We start from the raw sequence: 6,794 nt of genomic DNA, 5'->3' as shown, positions 1-6,794 counted from the left end.
AAGAAATAGAGACATTTTGTGTCAGGGGTCCGCGGGCGGCTAGTAGGGGAGGCTGCTCGCAGCTCGCAGCACTCACCCTCAGTCCATCGCCGCCCGTGGTCTCCCCTCCTCCTACCTGTCGGCGAGCGGCGTCTCCTCTCCGCCGCTCGTCGCTCGCATCCGTCACGCCTCCCAGCGGCAGCATGTATAACGCTGCACGCTGGAAGGTCGTTGATTTATGCAAACGCCGGGGTCACGTGAGTGACCCGGCGTTAAAGCAACAGTACCACAATCACAGTGGGAGGCTTAGATATCTCCCACGTGTGATTGTTAATTCTGATTGGAAGTTATCCAATCAGAATTTAACCTAGGGTATTTATACTCACCTTTCCTGTTCCTCCCTGCCCTGTTGTGGTCTTTGCTGTATAGTATTGATTCTGAACTTGTGATTTCTGGTTACGTACTCTCTGGCTTGTTAATCTGACTCTGTGACTTTCTCCTACCCTTTGACCTCGGCTTGTTTATCGTTATCCTGTTTTCTGGTTCCCCTGACTCGGCTTGTCTCCTGACTATTCTGTGGGTGCTTAGCCCGGCCACTCTAAGGTCCGGTACGGCATCTTTTCTGTGTGTGTGTGTGTCTGTTAGCGTGTTGGGTTCCCGGAATCGTGACATTACAACAGGGCCATTATGGAACCTGCTGACATTCCACAGCTCCTAGTTAATCAGGAGGCTAGAATGGATGGTTTAGACCATCGTATGGATCAGTTTGCCCAGGCTTTACAAACCATACTGGCTCGTACTGCCCACTTGCAACCTGCCGTTCAAGAAGTTGTTGCTGCTGGGCCAGAACCCAGCCCTGATCCGGTAACCGCTCCTGCTCACGTGGTTCACATGACGCCACCTCAGCGCTATAGCGGTGATCCAGCATCGTGCCGTGGTTTCCTCAACCAAATTGATATTCATTTGGTGATGAATCCGCGCTCATACCCCACTGACAGAGCCAAAATTGCTTTTCTGATCAACCATTTGTCAGGAAAAGCTCTAGCATGGGCCAACCCCATGTGGGAGAACACGTCCCCAATGTCCTTTGCAGACTTTCTAACAGCTTTCAAACGTACGTTTGATCAGCCCGGCCGGGTTGCTTCTGCTGGCAAAGCTCTGCTCAGGATCCGACAGGGCAGTAGATCAGTAGCGGATTATACCATTGAATTCCGCACTCTGGCAGCTGAAGTGGTTTGGAATAACGACTCCCTCGTAACAGCTTTTCAGGAGGGTTTGGCCGCTTACATATTAGACGAAATAGCATCCAGGGAATTGCCTATTCTTCTGGATGATCTAATAGATTATATCATTCTAATTGACAACCGTATAAGAGAGAGGCGTAGTCAAAGAAGAATGAATACACAGGGGTTACCTGCTTTACCCAGTACTGCACTACTAGCGTTACCTCCCCCTACTCAACCACCTCCCGAACCCATGCAATTAGGTGCTGTAGGCTTATCTGAAGCTGAAAGGACATACCGCAGAAGGGAGGGTTTGTGCCTTTATTGTGATAAGAGGGGGCATCTCCGAAGTAACTGTCCTAGTTTGCAGGGAAACTACAGCACCTAAGGCCTAGAGAGGGGTCGGCCTCGGGTGTTATGGTTTTTTCCCCTCATGTGTCCATCTCCAGACCGTTCATTACGGTTACTCTTTTGGTCAATCAAACCACGATTACAACTAAAGCCTTGATCGATTCAGGTGCTGCAGATAACTTTATCGATGAGAACTTTGCTAGAACCGCAGCCTTGAATCTGATCCAAAAGGCCACACCCTTGGCCGTTGAGGCCATAGATGGTAGACCACTTGAGAAACCCCTGGTGACCCATGAGACCCAAGAAATGGTAATGGCCGTGGGTGCCTTACACAAAGAAAGGATAACCTTCCAAATAATTGACTCCCCTACAGCTTCCATCATACTGGGCTTCCCCTGGTTAGTTAAGCATAACCCGGTACTTGATTGGGGTTGTTTGGATATACTCCTGGGGGGAATCCTGTCAACGAGACTGTATGGTCCGTTTACGTCCCGTTTGTTTACTCAATGTCCCTACAGCTAAACCCCTTTCTGTTTCTGTCCCCCCTGTCTATGCAGACCTCGCATTGGTCTTTGAAAAAAGGGAAGCTGATAGACTACCCCCACATCGGGATTATGATTGTGCCATAAACCTGTTACCTGGAAAGATGCCTTCTAGGGGCAAGGTCTACCCGCTTTCTGAGAAAGAAAACCAGGTCATGGAGGAGTACATACAGGAATCCTTACGTAAAGGTTTTATCAGAAGGTCCTCCTCTCCGGCTGGTGCTGGTTTCTTTTTTGTTGCCAAGAAAGAGGGCGATTTAAGGCCATGTATAGACTATAGAGGCCTGAATAATATAACAGTTAAAAATGCTTATCCTATCCCTCTCATTACTGAGTTGTTTGACCGTGTCAAAGGTTCTAGATTTTTTACCAAACTAGACCTCAGGGGGGCTTATAACTTGGTTCGCATAAAAGAAAACGATGAATGGAAGACAGCGTTCAATACACGCAGTGGGCATTACGAGTATCTAGTCATGCCTTTCGGACTGTGTAATGCTCCTGCTGTCTTTCAGGACCTCATCAATGATGTCCTTAGAGATTTACTACATGTCTGTGCCGTGGTCTATCTCGATGATATACTTGTGTTTTCTCCTGATCTGGAGTCTCATCATGCCCATGTGAGGAAGGTACTTAAGAGATTGTTACAAAATGGTCTTTATTGTAAATTGGAGAAATGTTTATTCGACCAAAAATCAGTACAATTCCTAGGGTACATCATTTCTGAACAGGGGTTCAGCATGGATCCTTCAAAATTAGAAGCCATGTTGTCTTGGCCTCTTCCTCAAGGCCTTAAAGCAATACAGCGGTTTATAGGCTTTGCCAATTATTACCGCAGATTTATTAAAAACTTTTCATCAGTCATTGCTCCTATCACTAAACTGACTAAAAAGGGTTTGCACCCCAGGGTTTGGACTCCTGAAGCCATTAAAGCCTTTGAGACTCTCAAAAAGGCATTTGCCACTGCCCCTGTGTTACACCATCCCGATCCTTCCCTTCCCTTTGTAATGGAAGTAGACGCTTCAGAATCAGGTGTGGGAGCTGTATTGTCACAAAGACTATCCTATAACGAACCCCTCCATCCATGTTGCTACTTTTCTAAAAAACTATCTGATTCGGAGAAAAATTATGATGTCGGGAACAGGGAACTATTAGCTATTGTGATGGCTTTTAAAGAGTGGAGATACTTATTAGAAGGAGCCAGACACGAAATCCTGGTTATCACTGATCATAAGAATCTCTCCTATATAGCTGATGCTAAAAGATTGTCCTCTCGTCAAGCCAGATGGTCCTTATTTCTTTCACGCTTTCAGTTCATTATCACATATAGGCCTGGGTACCGTAATGTCAAGGCTGATGCTATCTCCCGACAATACGAACCTTTGGAGTCTATTGCCCCCGCTCCTGAACCCATTGTACCCACGTCTAAGATAATAGCCGCTACCCGTTTGGTTATTTCGTCCCTTTTCCTGGATGGTATCAAGGCATACCAAACCCAAGCACCCTCTGAGACACCTGTTGATAGATTATACGTGAAAGAAAGAGAGAGAAAGAAATTGTAGGTTTTATTTCACACCGCCAAAACGGCTGGTCACCCAGGGGTTACCAAAACATACAAAGGTCTCCTTCGACAATTCTGGTGGCCTTCACTTAAGAAAGATGTAGTGGATTATGTGCAGGCTTGTCGTGTTTGTGCACAGTGTAAGTCCCCTACTGTTAAACCCCAGGGTCTCCTGATGCCTTTGTCCGTACCCAAGAAACCATGGACCCACCTATCCATGGACTTTATTGTTGATCTTCCTTCATCCGATGAAATGACAGTAATTTTGACTGTGACTGATAGGTTCTCTAAGATGGCACACTTTATTCCACTCAAAAAACTACCTTCTGCGGTTCAGTTGGCTCGGGTGTTTGCCAATGAGGTTTTCCGCTTGCATGGTATACCACAGGATATCGTATCTGACAGGGGTCCTCAGTTTGTCTCTCGGTTTTGGAGGGGCTTTTGTGCTGAGATGGGGATTTCCTTGTCATTTACCTCCTCCTATCATCCACAATCCAATGGAGCTGCCGAACGGGCGAATCAATCTGTGGAGCTGTATTTACGCTGCTTCACGAATGCACACCAGGACAACTGGTCTCACCTCCTTCCCTGGGCTGAGTTCGCCAGAAACACTGTGACTCATTCGTCCACTGGCTTAAGTCCTTTTTTGGTTGCTTATGGGTTCCAACCCTCTGTCCTTCCCGGTGTATTCTCCGACAAGGGAATACCCGCTTTGGACGAGCACCTAACCTCCTTACGGAAGATGTGGGATCAGGTCCATGCTACTCTTTCTCGAGTGGCTGTTGCTCAGAAGAGATTTGCTGATCGCCGTAGAGGTGCTGCTCCTTCTTATGTTCCGGGTGATAGGGTTTGGTTGTCCTCGAAGAATCTCCGCCTCAGGGTCCCCTCTATGAAATTCGCACCCAGGTTCCTTGGCCCCTTCAAGGTATTGCGTAGGGTCAATCCTGTGTCCTACTCCCTGGCCTTGCCTCCTTCCATGCGTATTCCTAACACCTTTCACACCTCCCTTTTGAAGCCCCTGCTCTGTAATCGATTCTCTGGTCCTCTCAGGTGTCCAGTTTCCCTCCGCGCAGCCTCTAGTGACGTGTACGACGTGGCTGCCCTGCTTGATTCTCGTTTTTCTCGGGGGTCGCTTGCAGTATCTGATTGACTGGAAGGGATACGGTCCTGAGGAGCGGTCATGGGTTTCTGCCTCTGACGTGAACGCGCCCTCTTTGGTCCGCTCCTTTCATGCGCGGTTTCCTTTGAAGCCTTCGGCTTCCCGCCCGTTGGGCGGTCCTCGAGGGGGGGGTTATGTCAGGGGTCCGCGGGCGGCTAGTAGGGGAGGCTGCTCGCAGCTCGCAGCACTCACCCTCAGTCCATCGCCGCCCGTGGTCTCCCCTCCTCCTACCTGTCGGCGAGCGGCGTCTCCTCTCCGCCGCTCGTCGCTCGCATCCGTCACGCCTCCCAGCGGCAGCATGTATAACGCTGCACGCTGGAAGGTCGTTGATTTATGCAAACGCCGGGGTCACGTGAGTGACCCGGCGTTAAAGCAACAGTACCACAATCACAGTGGGAGGCTTAGATATCTCCCACGTGTGATTGTTAATTCTGATTGGAAGTTATCCAATCAGAATTTAACCTAGGGTATTTATACTCACCTTTCCTGTTCCTCCCTGCCCTGTTGTGGTCTTTGCTGTATAGTATTGATTCTGAACTTGTGATTTCTGGTTACGTACTCTCTGGCTTGTTAATCTGACTCTGTGACTTTCTCCTACCCTTTGACCTCGGCTTGTTTATCGTTATCCTGTTTTCTGGTTCCCCTGACTCGGCTTGTCTCCTGACTATTCTGTGGGTGCTTAGCCCGGCCACTCTAAGGTCCGGTACGGCATCTTTTCTGTGTGTGTGTGTGTGTCTGTTAGCGTGTTGGGTTCCCGGAATCGTGACATTTTGGAGCCATGTCACATTGAAAGTAGTCATGTCTTTGCTTAGGTACAGTCGACCCCATTTCCAACTATACCAATGTCCATAATCTTTTGTGATGTGAGCCAGTCTGCAGCTGGGGAGGGACGTGTTAGTGTTGGCAAAGCAGGTGTAATTGTCCTGAGACGTGTCATCATTTCCTCTGTCCCACCCAAACATTATACTTTTGTTCGCATGATCTGTTAACTTAGTCCCAGTGGTAATACAGAAGGTCAAGGTCAGTATAGCAGACAAAGATATGAAAAGTAGCTTCATTCTGGATCAGGCACCAATTTACAATGACTAGCGTAAATCTAAGTAGATTTTCCTTCTAGCTTTATGGGTGTGGCAGTAGTCAACAGTATTTGGAAACCATCAAATCTAGGCTCCAGACTTTTCCTCACGTGTCTCTTTATCATTACCCAATCTCCATGCTGAAGCATGTGGGTAGAGGAGTCACTATCAGGAGCTGGAATAGAATCAATGTTGTTTATGTACCCTGCCCAATCTCTGGTGTAAGGCCTGTACATAGGCAGTAATGTTGCTGTGCTGCCTGTCTTGGGGGCACATCCAAACAGTATTTCAAAGGGGGACAGATGTGTTTTAAGGTGTGGAGTAAATCTAATTGAAAAGAGGTCAGGGAGAGGCATTCATTTGAGTATGTTTCACAGCAATTACAGTGAAACCTGGAGCAATCCAATGTGCATTTACCAAACTGATCATGTACATTTTTGACAGATGTGTAGGTCCGTGGGCCACCTGGGCCAGCATTGGGAATAAAACCTTGGGTAGACAAAGTTTCTCACCTTTCTTCCACTTCTTGTCAGCATCCTGATATGCTGCTCCCAGTTTCTTCCATTGTTCTGGTTCTTCCGTGCTTGCCTGCTTCTGCAGGCTTTGCAGTATGTCATATTAAACAGATTGGGCTACAGTCTTTAAAGGAGTTTTACCTGCTTAGCCGCCTAATCAGTTCTGTGACTACCTCGGGATGCTTCATCTGTGATCATCATGTGAGCTGCCACCTTGATGATTCCCACATGCTCGTGTAGCAGGATAGCATCCATTAGGGCACTCACTGCTTATGAGTTCTTGATGGCGGTTCCTGCAGATGTGAGAAAATCTCGGGCCTGCCAAAGAGGTCCAAAGTCATGAGTTATGCCAAGGGCGTACCGAGAGTCAGTATAGATATTAGCAGTCTTA

The sequence above is a fragment of the Pelobates fuscus genome, chromosome 1, assembly GCF_036172605.1.
Source record: "Pelobates fuscus isolate aPelFus1 chromosome 1, aPelFus1.pri, whole genome shotgun sequence".
Taxonomy (NCBI): domain Eukaryota; kingdom Metazoa; phylum Chordata; class Amphibia; order Anura; family Pelobatidae; genus Pelobates; species Pelobates fuscus.
Note: the sequence above shows the minus strand (reverse complement) of the source record.